This window comes from Littorina saxatilis, linkage group LG10 (genome assembly GCF_037325665.1).
Source record: "Littorina saxatilis isolate snail1 linkage group LG10, US_GU_Lsax_2.0, whole genome shotgun sequence".
NCBI classification, from domain to species: Eukaryota; Metazoa; Mollusca; class Gastropoda; order Littorinimorpha; family Littorinidae; genus Littorina; species Littorina saxatilis.
In genome coordinates, this window is record NC_090254.1 from 47,707,504 (window position 1) to 47,732,693 (window position 25,190).

The window sequence follows — 25,190 nt, forward strand, 5'->3', positions numbered from 1 at the left end:
GAAAACCTCCAGAACTGCACAAGGTGATGACATTCCAAGAAAAACAAACTGGGCGAAAGATCCTGTCGTAATGTCGGGTTGTTTTTCAAACCTTGACGAATCCTTACACACGTTGGCCACAACATTTGATTTTTGTTTTACGACTGAAATATTAGTCTTGGCGCCTTTTCTGAGCATTTAGATACAGAGTATACCATACACATATGGGTTCAGGAAAGGGTAGTCACTTTTTCAAATAATGGAAATTGTCATCATTTTCACGAGTTTTCATTCACAAGCACCTGGGAAATAAATCTCATGTTCCCCGGGGAATAAATCCCCGGTTACCATAGTTGCAGGAAGCCCTATTACATGGATAATCAAAAGCAAACCCAATAGAAACGCTCGAAGATTCTTCGGCTCTTTTCATTGGCGTTTCCCCAGACCTAAACAGACGACAAGACACTGCATTGCAAAGTTCCAAAAACCAATTGGAAAACTGGCAAAAGTAAACAAAAAAACAAAACTACTTCAATAAATTCGTCACAAACAAATGAAACCTACCGATATGTTATGTCTTCTTACAAAGTCACGGAGTGCGTGTACATCTGTGTTTCGATACACAGACGTTCGGAGAAACACGAGTAAAACGACACCTGACACACACATTTTGACCCGTGCACAAGACGTTGTATCGATAAACGAAGCACAAGTAAGAAACAATAATAAAAGCAAAGAAAATAGCAACACGATATGCAAACATCTAACAAAGCCGAGCAAGCAGAATGACAGGTCTAATGAAAAACAAAGAGGTACCGAGTCGGAAACAAGATCGCGATTCTTTCCTTCGCTGCACGACGCAAATCTTCTGTGACCTTTGACCAAACGTAGCTTCCACATTCGATCACCGTGCTCAGCTTAATATTTACAACAGAAAGCCGAGGGGGTGGAATACCGATATGAACCTACAGAAATGTGCATCCTCAAACCTGACATATTCATCCCAACTCATTTAATGAACTCAAAAACACACGCCATCTTTGATTGCCAGTGGTTAGCAAACCGGGACCCGTGTGGTTATCCGCACGGTACCCGTGTTTCAAAGCATGGCTCCCTGGGTTGATTGTGCACTTGTTTTCTCACTACCAAAATGATGACAAAAACGATGTTTGATGGTTTGTTGACAGATCAGCTTTTTTGTCGGTCCTCGGGGGGGCATATCGACTTTTGTTTCATATTTATTGACCGCGGCCTTCGGCCTTGGTCAATAAATATGAAACAAAAGACGATATGCTCCCCCTCGGACAGACAAAAAAGCTGGTCTGTCAACAACCCATCAAACATCTTATAGTATCACACAGCAATCCACGCAGTATCTATTGCTCTTCTCACCGCTGAGCAGCATACAGCACCACGTTCCAATGACATACAATCATTTTGGGACGCCTGTACTTACAGTAGAGCAATCAGGGTGGATGGAGGGAGGGAGGTGGGTGGAGGGAGGGAGGGAGGGAGGGAGGGAGGTGGGTGAAGAGAGGAGTACAGTTACAACACGGGTGTCAAAAGAATTCTACGTCACCGAGACAGGTATACAAACGATGAAGACAAAAAGCGCTTTCCCGACTGCTGAAACAAAACTGACTGTGGCGATGAATAGACTGGCAGGGTGACGTCAATAGAACAATATTGTCAACACTTCTTTTGGTGTCCTCTTTTTTTCAGGAATACTTCTTGTCAGGTAAGCTGAACAGAACGAAACGAAATCAGTGCAGGATGTCATATAGAAAAAAAGCGAAAAGGGTTTGGTGGTTAAGGATTAGAAAAAGCATGACGGGCGACTTGGCAACGATCCAATGAGCTTTACAAGGAGTGAAATAACTTTCAAATGTGTCTGTCGCCCCCACACTTCTTCCACACAAAGTTTTCTTCCTTTTATTTTTAGGGGAGGGGGGTCTTTCATAAGAAAATAAACGATGTTTAGTCAAAAGGACAACTGCTTTGTTAAGTCACACAAGTCCAGCAAAGGACAGACTCTCAAATTCCAAAATACAGAATAAAATACCTAACAAGAAATGTAACTTAATGGAACGTTTAATTTTTGAGAAAACAAGACACTCACGGGTAGACCTACATCCACCTAATGGTCTTTGTAGTGAACAGACAGACAGACAGACAGACAGACAGACAGACAGACAGACAGACAGACAGACAGACAGACAGACAGACAGACAGACAGACAGACAGACAGACAGACAGACAGACAGACAAATACAACACTTAAAGAGAAGAATGAACCAAGTGTACGTTCACGACTTACTTCTGCCCATCTTGCCAGATATAGAATGCACACTCAGCTAAGTGTGTTTGTCTCTAACCTGCTTGAAAAAAATAAATCCAAAAACAAAGAGACTGCCAACGTTCCAAAATTCAGAATCAAACAAGAAAGGTGGGTTGTTGGAACGTTTGTTATTGACAACACAATGCAATAACAAGCAATAACAAGCAATAATAATGTCCAGAATAACAAACGTTCCAACAACCTACCTTTCTTGGGTTTTTTTTATTCTGAATTTTGGAACGTTGGCAGTCTCTTTGTTTTTTGGATTTATTTTTTCTAACCTACTTGTCCGTCTGTCTGTTCACTATAAAGACCAGTTGGCCGATCTACCTGTCCGTCTGTCTGTTCACTATAAAGACCAGTTGGCCGATCTACCTGTCCGTCTGTCTGTTCACTATCAAGACCAGTTGGCCGATCTACTTGTCCGTCTGTCTGTTCACTATAAAGACCAGTTGGCCGATCTACTTGTCCGTCTATCTGTTCACTATAAAGACCAGTTGGCCGATCTACTTGTCCGTCTGTCTGTTCACTATAAAGACCAGTTGGCCGATCTACCTGTCCGTCTGTCTGTTCACTATCAAGACCAGTTGGCCGATCTACTTGTCCGTCTGTCTGTTCACTATAAAGACCAGTTGGCCGATCTACTTGTCCGTCTGTCTGTTCACTATAAAGACCAGTTGGCCGATCTACTTGTCCGTCTATCTGTTCACTATAAAGACCAGTTGGCCGATCTACTTGTCCGTCTGTCTGTTCACTATAAAGACCAGTTGGCCGATCTACTTGTCCGTCTGTCTGTTCACTATAAAGACCAGTTGGCCGATCTACTTGTCCGTCTGTCTGTTCACTATAAAGACCAGTTGGCCGATCTACCTGTCCGTCTGTCTGTTCACTATCAAGACCAGTTGGCCGATCTACCTGTCCGTCTGTCTGTTCACTATAAAGACCAGTTGGCCGATCTACCTGTCCGTCTGTCTGTTCACTATTAAGACCAGTTGGCCGATCTACTTGTCCGTCTGTCTGTTCACTATAAAGACCAGTTGGCCGATCTACTTGTCCGTCTGTCTGTTCACTATAAAGACCAGTTGGCCGATCTACCTGTCCGTCTGTCTGTTCACTATAAAGACCAGTTGGCCGATCTTCTTGTCCGTCTGTCTGTTCACTATAAAGACCAGTTGGCCGATCTACCTGTCCGTCTGTCTGTTCACTATAAAGACCAGTTGGCCGATCTACTTGTCCGTCTGTCTGTTCACTATAAAGACCAGTTGGCCGATCTACCTGTCCGTCTGTCTGTTCATTATAAAGACCAGTTGGCCGATCTACCTGTCCGTCTGTCTGTTCACTATAAAGACCAGTTGGCCGATCTACTTGTCCGTCTGTCTGTTCACTATAAAGACCAGATGGCCGATCTACTTGTCCGTCTGTCTGTTCACTATAAAGACCAGTTGGCCGATCTACCTGTCAGTCTGTCTGTTCACTATAAAGACCAGTTGGCCGATCTACCTGTCCGTCTGTCTGTTCACTATAAAGACCAGTTGGCCGATCTACTTGTCCGTCTGTCTGTTCACTATAAAGACCAGTTGGCCGATCTACTTGTCCGTACGTCTGTCTGTTCACTATAAAGACCAGTTGGCCGATCTACCTGTCCGTCTGTCTGTTCACTATAAAGACCAGTTGGCCGATCTACCTGTCCGTCTGTCTGTTCACTATGAAGACCAGTTGGCCGATCTACTTGTCCGTTTGTCTGTTCACTATAAAGACCAGTTGGCCGATCTACTTGTCCGTCTGTCTGTTCACTATAAAGACCAGTTGGCCGATCTTCTTGTCCGTCTGTCTGTTCACTATAAAGACCAGTTGGCCGATCTACCTGTCCGTCTGTCTGTTCACTATAAAGACCAGTTGGCCGATCTACCTGTCCGTCTGTCTGTTCACTATAAAGACCAGTTGACCGATCTACTTGTCCGTCTGTCTGTTCACTATAAAGACCAGTTGGCCGATCTACTTGTCCGTCTGTCTGTTCACTATAAAGACCAGTTGGCCGATCTACCTGTCCGTCTGTCTGTTCACTATAAAGACCAGTTGGCCGATCTACCTGTCCGTCTGTCTGTTCACTATAAAGACCAGTTGGCCGATCTACTTGTCCGTCTGTCTGTTCACTATAAAGACCAGTTGGCCGATCTACTTGTCCGTCTGTCTGTTCACTATAAAGACCAGTTGGCCAATCTACCTGTCCGTCTGTCTGTTCACTATAAAGACCAGTTGGCCGATCTACCTGTCCGTCTGTCTGTTCACTATAAAGACCAGTTGGCCGATCTACCTGTCCGTCTGTCTGTTCACTATGAAGACCAGTTGGCCGATCTACTTGTCCGTCTGTCTGTTCACTATAAAGACCAGTTGGCCGATCTATTTGTCCGTCTGTCTGTTGACTATAAAGACCAGTTGGCCGATCTTCTTGTCCGTCTGTCTGTTGACTATAAAGACCAGTTGGCCGATCTACTTGTCCGTCTGTCTGTTCACTATAAAGACCAGTTGGCCGATCTACTTGTCCGTCTGTCTGTTCACTATAAAGACCAGTTGGCCGATCTACTTGTCCGTCTATCTGTTCACTATAAAGACCAGTTGGCCGATCTACTTGTCCGTCTGTCTGTTCACTATAAAGACCAGTTGGCCGATCTACTTGTCCGTCTGTCTGTTCACTATAAAGACCAGTTGGCCGATCTACCTGTCCGTCTGTCTGTTCACTATAAAGACCAGTTTGCCGATCTACCTGTCCGTCTGTCTGTTCACTATAAAGACCAGTTGGCCGATCTACCTGTCCGTCTGTCTGTTCACTATTAAGACCAGTTGGCCGATCTACTTGTCCGTCTGTCTGTTCACTATAAAGACCAGTTGGCCGATCTACTTGTCCGTCTGTCTGTTCACTATAAAGACCAGTTGACCGATCTACCTGTCCGTCTGTCTGTTCACTATAAAGACCAGTTGGCCGATCTTCTTGTCCGTCTGTCTGTTCACTATAAAGACCAGTTGGCCGATCTACTTGTCCGTCTGTCTGTTTACTATAAAGACCAGTTGGCCGATCTACCTGTCCGTCTGTCTGTTCACTATAAAGACCAGTTGGCCGATCTACCTGTCCGTCTGTCTGTTCACTATAAAGACCAGTTGGCCGATCTACTTGTCCGTCTGTCTGTTCACTATAAAGACCAGATGGCCGATCTACTTGTCCGTCTGTCTGTTCACTATAAAGACCAGTTGGCCGATCTACCTGTCAGTCTGTCTGTTCACTATAAAGACCAGTTGGCCGATCTACCTGTCCGTCTGTCTGTTCACTATAAAGACCAGTTGGCCGATCTACTTGTCCGTCTGTCTGTTCACTATAAAGACCAGTTGGCCGATCTACTTGTCCGTACGTCTGTCTGTTCACTATAAAGACCAGTTGGCCGATCTACCTGTCCGTCTGTCTGTTCACTATAAAGACCAGTTGGCCGATCTACCTGTCCGTCTGTCTGTTCACTATGAAGACCAGTTGGCCGATCTACTTGTCCGTTTGTCTGTTCACTATAAAGACCAGTTGGCCGATCTACTTGTCCGTCTGTCTGTTGACTATAAAGACCAGTTGGCCGATCTTCTTGTCCGTCTGTCTGTTCACTATAAAGACCAGTTGGCCGATCTACCTGTCCGTCTGTCTGTTCACTATAAAGACCAGTTGGCCGATCTACCTGTCCGTCTGTCTGTTCACTATTAAGACCAGTTGGCCGATCTACTTGTCCGTCTGTCTGTTCACTATAAAGACCAGTTGGCCGATCTACTTGTCCGTCTGTCTGTTCACTATAAAGACCAGTTGGCCGATCTACTTGTCCGTCTGTCTGTTCACTATAAAGACCAGTTGGCCGATCTACCTGTCCGTCTGTCTGTTCACTATAAAGACCAGTTGGCCCATCTACTTGTCCGTCTGTCTGTTCACTATAAAGACCAGTTGGCCGATCTACTTGTCCGTCTGTCTGTTCACTATAAAGACCAGTTGGCCGATCTACCTGTCCGTCTGTCTGTTCACTATAAAGACCAGTTGGCCGATCTACCTGTCCGTCTGTCTGTTCACTATAAAGACCAGTTGGCCGATCTACCTGTCCGTCTGTCTGTTCACTATAAAGACCAGTTGACCGATCTACTTGTCCGTCTGTCTGTTCACTATAAAGACCAGTTGGCCGATCTACTTGTCCGTCTGTCTGTTGACTATAAAGACCAGTTGGCCGATCTTCTTGTCCGTCTGTCTGTTGACTATAAAGACCAGTTGGCCGATCTACTTGTCCGTCTGTCTGTTCACTATAAAGACCAGTTGGCCGATCTATTTGTGAGTCTGTCTGTTGACTATAAAGACCAGTTGGCCCATCTACTTGTCCGTCTGTCTGTTCACTATAAAGATTAGTTGGCCGATCTACCTGTCCGTCTGTCTGTTCACTATAAAGACCAGTTGGCCCATCTACCTGTCCGTCTGTCTGTTCACTATAAAGACCAGTTGGCCGATCTACTTGTGAATATCTTCTTTTCATAATTATTAAACGTTCCCTTTGCTAACATATTATATCTTTTAAGCAATACAAGGTAACATATCTTTCGAAATTCCAAGGGCTACTCGCAAAGTGGTTTGAAAGTAAAGCGTGACCGAGCTTCTATCGCAAAGGACAATCTTGGCTACGAACACATTATTTCACCATGTGTTGTAGTTGTTGAAAGGACAATCTTGGCTACGAACACATTATTTCACCATGTGTTGTAGTTGTTAAAAGGACAATCTTGGCTACGAACACATTATTTCACCATGTGTTGTAGTTGTTGAAAGGACAATCTTGGCTACGAACACATTATTTCACCATGTGTTGTAGTTGTTGAAAGGACAATCTTGGCTACGAACACATTATTTCACCATATGTTGTAGTTGTTGGAAGGACAATCTTGGCTACGAACACATTATTTCACCATGTGTTGTAGTTGTTAAAAGGACAATCTTGGCTACGAACACATTATTTCACCATGTGTTGTAGTTGTTGAAAGGACAATCTTGGCTACGAACACATTATTTCACCATGTGTTGTAGTTGTTAAAAGGACAATCTTGGCTACAAACACATTATTTCACCATGTGTTGTAGTTGTTGGAAGGACAGCGCAAGCAGGACCGGACCCAAGTAGGGTGAGGGGGGGGGGGTCCAATTGTGGTAGGAGTATATTAGTTGAAGGTGCGAAGCCCCCGAACCTCCTTACATGAATCAAAGCTGCACCATATTCTCCAATCTGACAAAAGAAAAGGGAAATCGAAATTGGGGAAAAGGGTAATCACTCTGACAAGCCTAATAAACTTCCGAAGAGCATTTCAAACGAGAATAATGTAGCGGATGTGTCAACATTTAAGAACTGAGATTAAAAAGTGTACATGCTGGTATAAAGTGCAAAACTTAAACTTCCATATGGAACATTCCATAGAATTCTACTCAATGATCTTCCGCTTCAAAAGCTGGCCGCAAAATGGGTGCCTCATTAGCTGACAGAGGAACGGAAGGAGCACCAGGGTCCTCTTGCACGCGAGCTGCTCAACCGTTGTAAACCCACTGGATCCAAATTTGTTGTTACTGTAGTCACTGATTATGAGACTTTGGTTTCCTTCTACTTTAGTGCCAGAGAACACAGAAACAAAGCGTGTCTAGACCAAAATGACGAGATGCACCTCATTTGTAAGCAAGGTTTTCAAAGCAGAAACAGGGCTATTCGCTGTATTTGTCGACCCATAAAGGTCCCGTTGCTGTCGATATTCTGTCTACTAACAGCACTAATTGTCACGTACTATGCAGAAACCTTTTTACCCAAACTTACTGACGAGTTTAGGAGTCAGCGACCAAACTGCGAAACCCAGACTGCCTTTCTCCGTCATGGAAATGTCAGTCTCCACAAAAGAAGGGCCGTAAATCCATTCCTAAAAGACCAAAATAATCCACGTTTTGCCTCACCCATTCTTCAAACCCGATAACATACCTTGTGATTTCTGGTTATACCCTCTTTGAAAATCAGACCTTTTGCCAACAAGTTTCACTGCACCCAGGACCTCCAAAAAGCCGTCAAATCAGAGCACAAAAGCAACCCCAAATAAGGCCATCACAAGGCCTCTTCTCGTTGGCTTAGACACGTGCGACTTTGCATCGATATAAGAGGAGAGTAGTTCTAATGATTGCTGTATTTTAGGCCAGGTACGGCAAACAGTCTCTGTGAAAATTCCGTTTGATCATTTTGTTTGGATCATACTGTAGTGTCCTGTATGCAGACGATGCATCTAACATGTTGGGAATTATCTCCCTTGTTTGACTGTTGCATGCTGGTTGTAAGCCCGGACACATCATGGAAGCATACATCTGAATACATGATTGGAACTCAGAGTTCGGTTGTCCATTACCTCTGTTCTTAGAGAACGTATGGTGTTTGAGTGTGTGCGAGCATGGGCCAAGTCACATACAACAACACTACAATTGGCGACGAGGATAAAGGTATTTATCTTGTGTAATTCTTGTCGGACTTACGGTGACAAGAAACGTGCGCACCACGTGTGACTGAAAAAAAAATGGAGAACATTCCATGTGTCAGCGTGTTTGACCCAAAAGGTGAACCTTCTCTGGTATCGGCGAGATGGGAGCGATGGGGGAAGAGTTTCAACATCTACCTGGTTGCATTGGGGGATGTTGCGGGTGCAAGAAAGAAGGCACTTTTGCTTCACTGTGGAGGGTCGGAACTGCAGGAGATTTTCGAAACGTTCGAGTTTGCTGGGGATGACGTCACACCGGATAACTGTACGTACGCACAGGCGCTCGAAGCTCTCAATAAGCATTTCGGTGCGCAGCGAAATGACACTTTTGAAAGAAATGTCTTTCGACAGATGGCCCAAAAGGAAGGTGAAGCTACTGCACAGTTCATCACTAGACTTCGCCAACAAGCAAAGCATTGTAACTTTGGACCAACCCTGGGTGAGAATATCAGAGATCAAGTAATCGACAAGTGTGCTGACAAACGTTTGAAGGCCAAACTTCTGGAGAGAATGAACTTAACTTTGCCAGTACTGATGCAGATTTCACAGGCGCATGAAGCTGCAAGTGGTTTTGTCAGACAGATGACGCCTTCAACTTCAACTGATGCAGCAGATTCTCAACTCGTTGGAGCTGTGGGTGGTAGATCGTCGTCGAAATATGTGAAGGAGAGACAGACCCATGCATCTAGACACAAAGTGGAGAAGAAAAAGGGTGCTTGTTTCCGATGTGGACAGAACACTCACCATGCCAAGGATCCAACATGTCCCGCCATGGGGAAGACATGTAGACTGTGCCAAAAACTGAACCATTTCGCTGTTGTGTGTAAAAGTGGCAAAAATACTCGAGCGAATGCCTTGAATGTTGTGCATGATCATGATGATGATGATAGTGACCATGACTATTCTTTCAAAGTGGGTGACAGAAAACTGGAAATGATACATGTTGTAGTGGGAGGAGTTCAGATCTGTGCAGGCATTGATTCCGGGGCTAGTGCTAACGTTTTAGACAAACAAAAGTGGGAGGCTTTGAAGAAGAAAAAAATTGTCTGTAAAACAGAAGCAAAGAAAGATGAAAAAGTCCTGTATGCCTACGGATCTGAGCGGCCTCTTACAATAATTGGTACATTTGAAGCTGAGGTTTCTCTGTCAGCGTTGCCAGATCAGAACAAGCATGTTGCCAAGTTTGTTGTCATTGAAGAAAAAGGAATTTCTCTTTTGGGGAGGGAAACTTCTGAAAAACTGGGTGTTCTGAAAGTTGGATTGCCAAAAGAAATACATGCTGTTGGTTCTGTTTTGACAGAAAGTACAGAGAAGCCTGAGATGCAATTTGAAAGTTTGTACGATGGTCTTGGCAAACTGAAAAATCACAAAGTGACGTTGCATGTGAAAAATGACGTCAAACCAGTCATTCAGGCCGCGAGACGCATTCCGTTCAGTCTGCGTTCTAAAGTAGAACAAAAGATCAAAGAACTGACAGAGCTTGATATCATTGAGCGTGCCGAGGGGCCTACATCGTTTGTAAGTCCCATTGTTGTGGTACCAAAGGCTCAAGGGAACGACATACGGCTGTGTGTTGATATGAGACAGGCGAATGAGGCCATAGAACGGGAACGGTTTCCCATGCCGACTGTTGAGGAAACGCTCCTAGAGATGAACGGTAGCAAGTTCTTTTCAAAACTAGATTTGAACATGGGATTTCATCAGTTAGAGCTAGACGCAGAATCGCGACCGATCACAACTTTTGCAACACATGTCGGTTTGTTCCGCTACAAACGTCTCATGTTTGGAGTGACAAGCGCTCCAGAAATCTATCAGTATACGATTCAAAACGTACTCCGCGATTGCACAGGCGCGCGAAACATGACGGATGATATAATCATCTATGCCGAGACACTAGAAGAGCATGACCGCAGGTTAGCCAAAGTCTTAGCAACACTGAAAGACGCAGGACTCACACTTAACAAGAAGAAGTGCATTTACCGCATGACAGAACTACAGTTCATGGGCTTTCTGCTCTCAGAAAAAGGGATTGGGCCCACATCTGTAAAGGTCGAAGCAGTGAAAAATGCACAACCGCCAAAAAGTGCATCTGAGGTCAAAAGTTTCCTAGGTCTGGTAAACTTTAGTGCGCGTTTCATCAGTCATCTTGCGACAAAGTCAGAACCGTTGCGAAAACTCACACGCAAAAACGTTCAGTTCAAATGGGAAAAGGAACAGCAACAAGCGTTCGATCTTCTGAAGACGGAGCTTGAAAGTGCAGGTACTCTCGCTTACTTTGATCAAAAAGCTGAGACAAGAGTTGTCGCTGACGCGAGTCCAGTAGCTCTAGGTGCAGTACTGGTACAGATCCAGAATGGAGAAAAACGCGCAATCTACTACGCAAGTAGAAATTTGACTGATGTAGAACGTCGGTATTCTCAAACTGAAAAAGAGGCCCTAGCACTCGTCTGGGCATGCGAGAGATTTCATCAGTATCTCTTCGGAATGGATTTCATTCTTGAAACTGATCACAGACCGCTGGAGTTCATTTACTCAAGACGCTCAAAACCGTCTGCGCGCATAGAAAGATGGGTTCTCAGGTTACAGAACTATCACTTCACGGTCCAGTACAAACCTGGTGCCCAAAACATAGCAGATCCGTTGTCACGTTTAGTGAAGCATGATGAACGTAGCCGCAGGCAGACTCAAAATCCAGCTGAAGAATACATTTCTTTTGTCGCACACACTAGCGTTCCATCTGCATTGACGATGCAGGAACTTGAAGAGGCGTCAGAAATTGACACAGAAATCATTGCGCTGAGGCAGTGCATTCAGACAGACAAATGGCAGAACTGTCCAAACCAAACATACAAAGCACTCAAAGATGAGTTCACTTGTTTTGGCAAGCTAGTGCTTCGAGGTTGTAGGATTGTCATTCCACATGCACTCCGACATCGCGCCATGAAAATAGCCCATGAAGGTCATCAAGGCATAGTGAAGACCAAAGAGAGATTGCGAAGCAAGGTCTGGTGGCCAGGAATTGATCACGACACAGAAAAACAGATCAAGGCATGTCACGAATGCCAAATTGTTAGCCAGCCAGCACCACCTGAACCACTGAAGTGTAGGAAATTCCCGGACGGCCCTTGGGAAGATCTAGCCATTGACATACTCGGACCGCTTCCGACTGGAGAGTCCATTCTCGTTGTAGTTGATTACTACAGTCGTTTTTTCGAAACGGTCGTTTTGAGGTCCACTGTAACGAAGCAGATCATTCAAGCGTTAGACAACATTTTCACAACACATGGTTTGCCCGTTACCCTCACTTCTGACAACGGACCTCAGTTCGTTTCTGAGGATTTCTCCCAGTACATGAAAACGAACAACATTGTGCACATCCACACAACACCGTTGTGGCCACAGGCCAATGGCGAAGTAGAGCGTCAAAACAGAACACTCATGAAAGCCATTAAGATTGCACATTCAGAAGGCAAAGATTGGAAACGGGAGTTGAACACATTCCTGTTTGCGTACCGCACTACAACACATCAAACAACAGGAGTTAGCCCCGCAGAACTATTGTTCAAACGTAAGCTCCGAAGCAAGTTACCTGAGATTGACAGAGACACAAAAACAACACTCGATGAGTCAGTTCGCGACCGAGACAAATTGAAGAAAGAACAAAGGAAAGAGTATGCGGACACAAAACGAAATTCACAGACATCAGAAACAAGTGTTGGGGACGAAATCTTACTTCAGAAAAAGAAACAAGACAAGTTCAGTACTCAGTTTGAACCGGAACCATACAAGGTGATTGAACGGACAGGAACACAGGTCACAGTTGAATCGCCTAGTACAGGTGCAAGGTACAGACGGAACGTATCACACACAAAGCCCTATGTCAGGGAACAGTCATTAGATCCAGATGATTGTGAAAAACACACTGACAATTCTTCAGTTGAAAATGCATCAATTGGAAGCTCTGAAACCGATACACCCGCTGTTCGTGTTTCAATGCGTCCGAGACGAATGCCGGAAAAACTACAAGATTATGTTGTCGGACTCGTTCAACATTAAGAATCAGAATAATTTGAGTTTATATGTGTGTGCTTCTAAAAAGTGAATTTTCATGTATCTGTTTATTCTGTATGGAAATGATTACATGAAACTGTTGTCTGTATTTTAAGGCTCTTCGTTCGATGATTTATTGATGTGGAAATATCAAGATTGTTTTGTTCTAAAAAGAAAAGGAGAGATGTAGTGTCCTGTATGCAGACGATGCATCTAACATGTTGGGAATTATCTCCCTTGTTTGACTGTTGCATGCTGGTTGTAAGCCCGGACACATCATGGAAGCATACATCTGAATACATGATTGGAACTCAGAGTTCGGTTGTCCATTACCTCTGTTCTTAGAGAACGTATGGTGTTTGAGTGTGTGCGAGCATGGGCCAAGTCACATACAACAACACTACACTTACCTCGTTCTAGGTCCCGTTCCCGTATCGACCAAGGAACGGCACGGGAATGGGAGGGACCGGGAGGGGACCTTAATGGAACGCCAATGGACGTGTTGTGTAACCCTACTCATTATTCTCACATGGAATCGTATGCCTTTGCTCGCTCCCTACTCATTATTCTCACATGGAATCGTATGCCTTTGCTCGCTCCCTACTCATTATTCTCACATGTACACGTAAGCCGTTGCTAGCTTTCTGATTTCAGTTGTTTCACAATGACCTTTGCTTTTGCTTCCAGCGTGCCACCATACCCACAACGGTCCCGGCCCTTTACCAGATCACGAGACATCGTTCTGTATAACTAGCCCTGAGAGTCGTTGCATAATTCCTCGTTCCTTATAGCGCAAGGTCACCAGAAGCTCTCTCTCTCCCTCACTATCTTTCTCTCTCTCTCTCTCTCTCTCTCTCTCTCTCTCTCTCTCTCTCTCTCTCTCTCTCTCTCTCTCTCTCTCTCTCTCTTTCTGCCTCTCACTGTATCAGTCTGTCTGTCGGTCTGTCTTCCTGTCTGTCTGTCTGTCTGTCTTATGTCTGTCTGTCTGACTCTCTCTCTCTCTCTCTCTCTCTCTCTCTCTCTCTCTCTCTCTCTCTCTCTCTCTCTCTCTCTCTGTCTGTCTTTCTCTGTCTCTCTTTCTCTGTCTCTGTCTGTATATCTGTCTGTCTGTCTCTCTCTCTCTGTCTCTCTGTCTCTGTCTGTCTGTCCGTCTGTCTGTCTGTCTGTCTGTCTCTCTCTCTCTCTCTCTCTCTCTCTCTCTCTCTCTCTCTCTCTCTCTCTCTCTTGTTAGCAAATTGAATGGGAATCGTCCATGTGTGACTCAGGGAGCAACATTTCAACCCAGCTCGTCGGGCCTACTGCACACCAGAACACAAACTAAACGGTGTTCAGCGGTGCGTGCAGATCGCGTGACTGCTGCCTTGAGAATCGTTTGGCCTCACAGCTGACACGCACATTTTAATTATTCGGTCTCGTCATGTCTCGTCGTATAGTATAGGTAAAGTTAGAATAAGTACACACAGACACACAGACACATAGAGAGACTGACAGACTGACTGACACATAGACACACAGACACACAGACACACAGACAGACAGACACACAAAGTCCGCAAAAAGTTGATATGTTTTTAGGCCAGCGCTCTACCGACTCCATCCGTGCTCCGAATCAATTTTGGTTTTAAAGTAGACAGACAGACAGACAGACAGGCAGGCAGGCAGGCAGGCAGGCAGGCAGATAAACGTGGAAAATCAATATTTTCTCAAATCTTGACAAACAGGCAAACAGATTGACTAAATATGGTCGAATCGAGTTTGTGTTCAAAACTAGACAGACAGATAGACAGACAAACAGATAGACAGACAGACAGACAGACAGACAGACAGACAGACAGACAGACAGACAAACACATGTTTGCACACCGGGTTGTTCTGACACAAAAGAAGGCCGTAACTCCATTCCTAAAAGACCAACATAATCCACGTTTTGCCTCACCCATTCTTCAGACCGGATACCATCCCTTGTGATTTTTGGTTATACCCTCTTTGAAAATCAGACCTTTTGCCAACAAGTTTCACTGCACCCAGGACCTCCAAAAAGCCGTCAAATCAGAGCACAAAAGCAACCCCAAATAAGGCCATCGATACAACTGAAATCAGAAAGCTAGCAACGGCATTCGAATACATGTGAGAATAATGAGTAGGGTTACACAAAAAGTCCATTGGCGTTCCATTAAGGTCCCCTCCCGGTCCCTCCACGCCGCCCATCGTCTGGAAAGCGACCAACCTGTCTTTTTGACTGGAACAGTCTCGTTCAGGGGGATCTCTATGCTTTGGGAGCAGGTGCTGTAGCGGGCTGTTTCTTGGGTTTGTAGACAGCTGATGGCCTGCTCATGTTGAAGGTCTTCAAATTCAATTCTAATGGAGTCTGTCTCAGTTATATATCCTTTATACATGCATATAAACTGCACATAAACCTAATGAATTTTGGTTTGGCATTCCCTAGTAGGTTGCATTGTCATGATGATTATATTTTTTTTTTACATATACTGGAGTAACGATGGTTGACGTTCCGTATTGCAGGTGAGGGAATATGTTGGTTCTTTTGAACAATTGCCATGTTGGTGTAACAAAAGAGTATTTTTATTTTTAAAATGGCCTACAACCAACCTTGGCATTTATTAAAATGAAACACAAAAGTTTTATTTAAAATCATCAATATCTTTTTGTAGGAGCATACACCACAACTGTATAGCATAAACGCATAGGGTTTATCGACTTCCGTCTTACAAATCTCACTAAATACCATTACTTTGTTCAATGACAGTTCATTTAATACCATTTAAGGCAGATATACAAAGCTGTAAGCTCGTGTCTTTGTTGTGTGGTGACGTGTACCCACTGACCCAAAAAGGGGACGCTAACATTGTATGCTCAAAAACAAAATTCACAAAACTGACGTCACAAAAACTGATGTCACAAAAACTGATGTCACAAAAACTGACGTCACAAAAACTGCCAAATATGTTCATAAGACACAACAACCAATAGTTTGACAACTCGTTTGTGACAAAATAAAATGTGGGCATAAATGCTTAGAAACGTATTGCTACCTGTTGACGTCACGTGCAGCAGAAAACTATTACAGATTGAAAAATAAGATACGTATGGTTAACAACAAAGGTAACACTTACCTTTTGACGTTGGAATGAAGTGTAATACTTCTGATCGGTCAAGCGAAACAAGGGTTTGCACGAAGTACTAAGTCAAGTTTAACGACAATTGCAAAGTTCTCTTAACACAACGTGATTGTGTGTATATCACGCAACGATCTGTTTACAACACTTTGCTGTGTGTTTATCACGCAACGATCTGTTTACAACACTTTACTGTGTGTTTATCACGCAACGATCTGTTTACAACACTTTGCTGTGTGTTTATCACGCAACGATCTGTTTACAACACTTTGCTGTGTCTTTATCACGCAACGATCTGTTTACAACACTTTACTGTGTGTTTATTACACAACGCTCTGTTTACAACACTTTACTGTGTGCTTATTACAGAACGCTCTGTTTACAACTCTTTACTGTATGTTCATACACAACGCTCTGTTTACAACACTTTGCTGTGTGTTTATCACGCAACGGTCAACTAACAGCTCTTTACTAATTGCATTTCACGCACTTAACTGTGAATATATCACAACGATTTGTTTACATGACTTTACTGTGAATATATCACACAACGATCTGTTTACAGCAATTGATGATTGTATATCACAACGATCTGTTTACAGCTGTTTACTGATTGTATATTAAGCACTTTACTGTGTGTAATAACGTAACGCGCGGCTCACAACACTTTACAACACAGCTCTGTTTGCTCAGCTGTATTCTGTGTATCACCCAGCTCGTTAAGGAGGATTGACATTTCTGTCGTGCAGATCACAGTCAAAAAGTACCTCCGATAAAAATAAGATTCAGTATGATATAGTATAGTGATCAGTAAGCGTACCCTAAAACTATTCCAAATCCTACAATTAGGACGCTGTGAGAAATCAAAACGAAGCTGGTGTGATATGTTTCCTGCCACAACCTAACACAATCAAACTGTTCATGCAGTTCTGCACACAAGTTAACGCCCAAAACCTCCAAACAAACAGTCCACCCGGGGTGGCTCGGCTTATTATATTACACTGCCGCCTGCCTTACGTAGTGTATGGCTGCATGCCCGTGCCAAAAGAGGAGATGGTTTACAAGAAAGTAATGTTAACATATTTCAGTTTCTTTTTGGACGAAACACTATCAGCTGCATTGTTAACTAGTGTATGTGGTAACATTGCGATGGAGACTTTTCTTTTATTCTTCCTTTCCTTTTATATTCGTGGGCTGCAACTTAATTCCCCGTACACTCGGGGGCTGCAACTTGATTCCCCGTACACTCGGGGGCTGCAACTTGATTCCACGTACACTCGGGGGCTGCAACTTGATTCCACGTACACTCGGGGGCTGCAACTTGATTCCACGTACACTCGGGGGCTGCAACTTGATTCCACGTACACTCGGGGGCTGCAACTTGATTCCCCGTACACTCGGGGGCTGCAACTTGATTCCACGTACACTCGGGGGCTGCAACTTGATTCCCCGTACACTCGGGGGCTGCAACTTGATTCCCCGTACACTCGGGGGCTGTAACTTGATTCCCCGTACACTCGGGGGCTGCAACTTGATTCCCCGTACACTCGGGGGCTGCAACTTGATTCCCCGTACACTCGGGGGCTGCAACTTGATTCCACGTACACTCGGGGGCTGCAATTTGATTCCACGTACACTCGGGGGCGTCTTACTTTTAAGACCGTTTTGTCTCGCTCATTAGGCAGTCATTCTTGGTGTTGGTGGGATGTATTCTTAGTGTTAATGTCTGACATGAATAAGTGCGCACTTGGTCGCTTTGTGATGTCAATTGTTTTACAATCACCGTTGTTCACTTGGTCGCTTTCTGATGTCAATTGTTTTACAATCACCGTTGTTCACTTGATCGCTTTGTGATGTCAATTGTTTTACAATCACCGTTGTTCACTTGGTCGCTTTGTGATGTCAATTGTTTTACAATCACCGTTGTTCACTTGGTCGCTTTCTGATGTCAATTGTTTTACAATCACCGTTGTTCACTTGGTCGCTTTCTGATGTCAATTGTTTTACAATCACCGTTGTTCACTTGGTCGCTTTGTGATGTCAATTGTTTTACAATTACCTTTGCTTTTGGCTCCAACGTGCTACCATACCAACACTCCCGGCCCTTTACCAGATCACGAGACGAGTCAGACATCTTCCTGTATTACTGTGCAAATACAGTGACAAACGGGTCAACCAGGACGCAGATCAGATGGCACACAGCTAAGACAGGTCGGGCTCAACGTCGAGGGGTTGGCTCAACTCGTGATGGGCGGTGGTGTCAGGACTTGGGGGTGCGTGGGAAAGGGGTTATAGGTTGTAGGGTGGCTTGGTGGCTTGGTTTGTTGGTGGAGGGAGGGGGTAGTGTCAGGTAGAGAACGGGGGCGGGTAGGTGCTGTTTGTTGAGGACAAGACTGCCGGGTAGAACAAACGTGATGCACTTGATTAAGTTTATCAGACAAAGGAAAGAAGAAAATAACCAGTGCCAACCGTTGTGGTACTATAGGACAACTCGACTTTGGAAGCTTTCAGAATTAAATGGTTTGCAGCAATGTCGTGACAGTCTATCTCAGTAAGACCAGGGAGTTATTGCAGAATTCCACGATCCTTAGTAAGGCAAGGTCACCAGAAGCTCTCTCTCTCTCTCTCTCTCTCTCTCTCTCTCTCTCTCTCTCTCTCTCTCTCTCTCTCTCTCTCTCTCTCTCTCTCTCTCTCTCTCTCTCTCTGTCTCTCTCTCTCTCTGTCTCTCTATATCTCTCTCTCTCTTGTTAGCATACAGAGCATACAGAGTAGGAATAGTGCATGTGTGACTTAGCGAGCAACATTTCAGCCCAGCTCGTCGGGCCTACTGCACACCAGAACACAAACTAAACGGTGCTCACTTGACAATCGTTGGGTGAAATGTGATCGTGGGATTACCGTGATAGTGAAGCTGACACGCGCATTTAATTATACAATCTAGTCATTTCTCGTCCTATAGTGTAGGTAAAGTTAAAGGACGTATAGACACACAGACAGACAGACTGACATACACAAAGACACACAGACTGAATGTGGCCGAATCATTTTTTTCAAAAGTAGACAGACAGAAAGGCAAACAGACAAATGACATATTGACATGATAAGGTCGAATCGATTTTGTGTTCTTCTTCTTTCTTCTTCTTCTGCGTTCGTGGGCTGAAACTCTCACGTACACTCGATTCCCGAGTGTGGCGCTGAAGAAGCTGAGCATGATCCGCTCTGACGACCGCCACCCTCTGCACCAGGCGCTCGCATCGTGCGAGCCCACGCGTGAGAGAGAAAGGGGGAATGTACGTTCTGGCTCACCGATTCCGACAGACCCTAAATATTAACGCAAAATAGGCTTCTGGACTAAACTTTTACTAAAATGAAACATGCGACAAAATCAGAAAAATACTGCATAAATCCATACAAAAAAAAATACAGTAAAGTAAGGTTGTTTTGAACCAATGCCGGGTCTGTCGGAATCAGTAACCCAGAACGTACATTCTCCCGTTCTCTTATACAACGCTAAATTTAGTTTCCATTGAAATATTAACTGGTTGAGCCACTTTACACGCTCTCCACTGAAACAGCCAGCGTGTGTTTTGATCCAATCTGCCCGTCGTCGCCAACACTACCGTATTGATTTGGTAAAGACAAACACTGAGCCAGCGTGTGTTTTGCGAGGCCTGCAAGCTTGTCTTCTATATTCCTTCAATGGCAAGACAAGATTAAATCATGTAATAGCAACAGTTACGTCACGTCCGCCCAACACTTGGTGTTGATAGTAACATAGCATAGTGATTTTGTCATTTTTCCTGGTGCTGTGGTGGTGTGAAGACGTGTTTTCTGTGAGAAAAGTGTTTTGCCTGTCTCAAGAATCTATAGAGTTAGCTCCAGGAAGTTAGAGAAGCAAACGCTGCACAACAAGCTCTGTTGGATTATTCTAGACAATCAACTTATTTAATTCTTCCTGAAAATATGAATCAGCAAACAGAACAAGAAGTTAGGAATTTATCACAGTCAGACACTTCTTCTAGTATGGAGCAGGATGATCATGGACTTCATACTGGGCTCAGTCAAGACTTTGAGGTGATTGATTTACCGAATGTTGACACTGAAAAACTAGAGAGTTTAAAAAAACACATTGAGTACCATACAAAACTTCTTGAATTTTACAAACAACTTGATTCAATTTTCCAAGAGAGAGGACATAAGGCTGCAGAAGAGTTTGAATTGAAAGCAAATCTCCCCAAAAAGCCAATACCTGTTACCTTCCAAAACAAACGGGGAAAGAAATCAAAAGTCTTGACTTCACTTAGAGGGTCGGAGCTCCTAGAGGGTCTAAAAAATCATCTGTACTATGATGGTTCAACAAGCGAATCTTTGTTGTTTAGTACAAGCCGAACAACAGATATTGAGGAACTCAAACAAAAGCTTCTTGTTTGTGAAAAACAATACAAAAGTAAAGCAACAGATACCCTAAAAATTGTGGTTGTTTATGGACAATATTTAGAAGTGCTGAGGAATAGACATTTTGGAAGATTCAAGGGTGTTTGTTTAGAAGTGTTACGTATAACACCTAGATGGGCGAGAGATCTCATTAATATAAGCATTCTTCTCAAGACATATCCCAAATTCCAACAACTAAATCTTCCAATAAAAACAATGTTGTCTCTTCGCAAGCACATCCATCAAGCCTTGGAAAACAATGAAGAGGAAGCAGCTTTTTGGATTGGTAAGTCTTATTTCTCTCTATTGCATACATTTGTTTACTGGTAACCAACGAGGGGATCTGCAGTTCCCCTCCTTAGTAACGATGAGCATAATGGTTTATTTTTAGTATAGCTCTATTAAATATGTATTTGTTTACCTGTAACTAAGTAGAGGAACTGCATTTCCCCTCCTTAGCAACGATGAGCTGGATTGGTCAGTGTTATTTCTCTCTATAGCATACATTTGTTTACCTGTAACTAAGTAGAGGAACTGCATTTCCCCTCCTTAGCTACAAGTTTTCATTCTTTTTGTTTATGTTTTCAGAATAACCGGTGGATCCGGCTGGGAAAACGTGCCGTGCTTCACTGCTCTACTTCGCTTCAAAGGCTGCCTTCGGGCGGCCGCCGAGTGTTAACTTATTCAATTGACTTGTTTATTTTATTCAAGCTTTTGATAAGTGTACTTGGTGGCTGCTTTGAAACTCAACAAAGCCTACTAACTCCCCTTTCACAAACACTTCCCAAACGCAAGCAACGTCCTCTCCCCCGCTGCAGTCAAAACAAAGCTGTCATAGCGGGTTTTCCCGATTGACAAAAATTCTTATTACACACTCAGACTATTTGGAGCCGCGTTTGTTCTCCAGTGCCCAATTGCATAAGAATATTCTGGTGATGAATAAACGCGCTTTGTGTCATTAGCATCTAAAGATTTCTTGTTTACAATAGTTGTGTTGATCTGATGAAGCGCGGAACTGATCTTAGGGTTGTCATGGTGAAACACTCGCTTCTGAAACAGTGCTTCCTTGTAGTTATCATGCGATATGCTCGACTTTACAACCTGTTTGCTTACACCCTTTGCTTTTTTAACCACCCCTTTCTCACTTGCAACACTGTACATCTTTGCACGCAATCCAACATACTCCTTAATTATCTTCCCATTCATTTCATCTTTCATCTTTCCAATAACCTTCTTGTTAACATTTGAGTGCAATGGTGATTCTTTAGGGTAGTCGCAAGTGTCATAAAAAGAATCTTTTCCTTTTACTGCAGGACTTTCAGCTTCTAGATCTTTGTAAATGTCATCCGCTGGAATGTCAAGTAAGAATGAATCTGTGTCTGTGTAAAGTACTCTCGATTTGGGATATCTTGGCTTCAAATAATCATACAAAAACTCAAGCATCAACAGTTTTGACAACTCTAGCACAGTAAAGCCTATGAATACTGGTTTGTCAAGCTTGACTACAAGTTTTTTCATTAAGATACCATACAGCTGTTCATGAAAGTATTTAAAGTCTTGATACTGTGGTTTGGATGTCAGCTTGATGGCCTCATTTTCTCTTGTAACAAGTCTAACATCCTTTCTCTTGTGTGGGTTTTCCATTGTCTTACCAAAGCAACTGTTGTTCATCAGTTTAAAAAAGTCTTTCTCTGATGCATCAGCGGCTTTGGTTCTCAGTTCTGTGTTTTTCATGATGTAAGGTTTCATAAACTGTTCTTGATCAAATAAAATTATACGATGAACAGCCTTCAAAATCAATCCATGTCTAATGTAAAACTGTAACAGTCTGTAGTGACACACATACTTCTTTTTGTGAAACAGATTGGGCACCAGCTTTGGAGGTTCTCTTGGGTTTACTTTTAACCTCTCAGCCGCTAAAGGATAATCATTATGTAGATCATGAAGTGATAGTGGATAGTCTAAGTCAACTTCTAGTATCCATCCCTTTCGACTGTCTGGGCCTGCTTTTAATATTGTCAGCACAACACATTGTGAAAATGGTCCTGAATAGATCTTAAAGTTCCGAAGTGGAAGCGTCTGACACATTGCCCAACCATACAAATTGTTTGCATCTAGATACATGATGTAATTAGAAGGTTTCATAGGATCAAAGTCGTCCAAGTATTTGTTGTTGGCTTTGCAGTAATTGTGTGAAGCCATACTGATTCCTCCACGTAGTCCATTTTCAATCATCTGAAGTGTAGGTAGATCTGATAGCAAGTCAATCTTTACTCCTGTAAATCTAAGAAATGCATCCCAGCTCATGCCTGGTGCAGATATGTAATGTGAAGGATCTAGATTGTAGTGCTTCATACATGTTCTTCTGTAATTCTCAAATATATCTGCAAGTAAACAAACATCAGCCAACAAATATTGATCATGATAATCACCCATTGTATTACATCCTAATTTATTCCATGCAGTCTTAGCGTGTTCATAGTCTTCGTCACTTATACCTTTACCCTTCAGCCGTGAGAAGTAAGCATCCTTTGGTGGTAACTCATCTTCATCAAACCTCTCCCACGAATCCATGTATTCATATGGATAGACTCCCTTTCTAACTAAGTCACTGTCAAAGTACTTACATGTGATTGGGAAAGCAGTTAGTGATGAAGATAAAGACTCAAGTGTTCCCATCAGATGTTGAGCAGAATCGTAGAAGTGTAAACTATTCAGAGTAAAGGCCATGTACTTTTCTGAAGACTGCGCAATGCATCTTGCTTTGTATTCATCAGTTACTGCCTGCATGATCAGATGTGAATCATAACCGCGCAAGTTATGGAAGAAGATTGGAAGCTTCCAAGTCTTAGGATCAAACTTTAATTGTAGATTACATTTGCTGTGTGCTGCTCCTCGGAACTGCCCACTTACATGATCATGATCTCTTACTATTGGATTGTCTGGGTTTGGTGTTAGACTTTGTTCGCATATCCAACACTGTGTGGTAGAGTTAAACTGTTCTTGGTCTTCAGGTTTCATAACAATGTCTGAAAGATTCAGTTGTTTGGAGCAGTCATTTCGCACTTGGTTCATTTGCTGTAAGAAGTTCTTTGCTGCATTAGGTCCTCTGTACAATTGCGGTTTAGAATGTTTACCATCTGAACTAACAACAATAAATGCATATGAACAGACTTGATGATTACTTAGAGTTACTGTTTTAGGTAGGTCTTTTGGTAAAGGTCCTTCATATGGCACAATGATAGATTCAAAGTCAGCATAAACAACATAAGGACTTTTCTGTAGTTTGCATACATTCTTAAAATACACTTTGCTGTCTGGCGGTGGTGTTGTTAACTTCACGACCGCATCATCAACGCTCTTACAATGTTGCTTGTGTATAAGTGCTGCATGAATTGATGGAATACGCAAGAGACATCGCCTACAAAAGTCTTGTTTACTATTGTGATTGCTTGTGCTCGCCATCAGTCTACTCATTGTACGAATCAAAGTGTAATGATATTTTACACCATCAGTCATTAGTAACATGTCAACATGGTTAGTATCACAATCACCAATCGTTGGTGAGTTCTTTGATATTCTGACTGGTTTCAGTTCATCTTCCTCATCCCACGTGTAAACATTTACGGTGATGGGTTTGTTTTGCTGTTCAAATTTGTCAATGCTTGTAATGCTGACAGGAAATTCAATACCAGTAAAGTTTAGTTTATTTCTGTATGCATGATAGTTAGACACTCTTTCTGCATTTTTCTTTACACTGTACAGTCTTGCCAGAACACACCACATAAAACATTTGTCATCATCATTCTTTATGTTCAGCACAGCACGTTTTTTGACAAGAGCAGGAGGTAAAGGTATGTAACTTCTACCTCTGATGGGGGCAAATTTACTTAGCTTCAATTCTATTTTTATAATTTCACCTTCTGACCATCCGGATCCTTTCATCTTTGCATCCTCTGCAGCTTGCTCAAACCGTTTCATCATTTCATCTGCCCAGTTTCCATTCAATTCTGCCATAGAATTAAGTGCTAGTTGTCTGGTTGAAACATGAACTTCTAGCACCTCATCACTGACTGTTTTGTATTTTATCAAACTGACTATCTGCACTTTTACTGGAGGTTCAATCAACAAATTGTTTGGAATTTGTTCAATGGCGTCTTGCACACTGGACTGCACATTTTGAGGATCCGTTACTTGTAATTCAACGGTGTCAAATACTGTCGATAAAGATTCTAATACAGAGTCTTCCATCGCTGTGAGTTTGATTTTATAACTCAAAATAAAAATATAAATTAAAAAAATGAAGTTGCAATTCTTTCTCAGAGCTTCCATTTTTGTTAACACTATAAAATCTGAAATAAAAAATCATTTAACATTTGTACCACGTGGAACTAATTGTAATTCCTCTTTTACAAAGGCTCTTTGCGGTGCTGGTTCTCTCAAGTAATATATAGGTGGATTTGTCTCTACTACTCTCTTGATTTCATGAATGTCAATACTCCAGATTGGATCCGTTGCACGCTTCCTGCTGTCACCCTCAGCTTCACCGGGTGCATATAAATATCTGACTTTCTGATTGAAAGGTAGTAATGCCACTGGTGTTGTTGACTTTGGAGCAACAGGTATTGTTTTCTGTTTGATTGCATCAACTGGTCTTAACCCTGTAGCTTTAAATACCTCCAGATTCATTGC

The 25,190-nt window shown here is 43.0% G+C and overlaps 1 protein-coding gene across 1 annotated transcript in view; it reads right to left on the reverse strand.

The window, feature by feature from the left end:
• The window catches only part of LOC138977897 (uncharacterized), a 96,712-nt gene extending 79,714 nt beyond the window's left edge, over positions 1 to 16,998 (reverse strand). The window contains exon 1 of the mRNA XM_070350504.1: positions 16,908 to 16,998. The gene's annotated coding sequence lies outside the window, so the exon portion shown is untranslated. The remainder of the gene's footprint in view (positions 1 to 16,907) is intronic.
• Between the last annotated feature and the right edge of the window lie 8,192 nt (positions 16,999 to 25,190).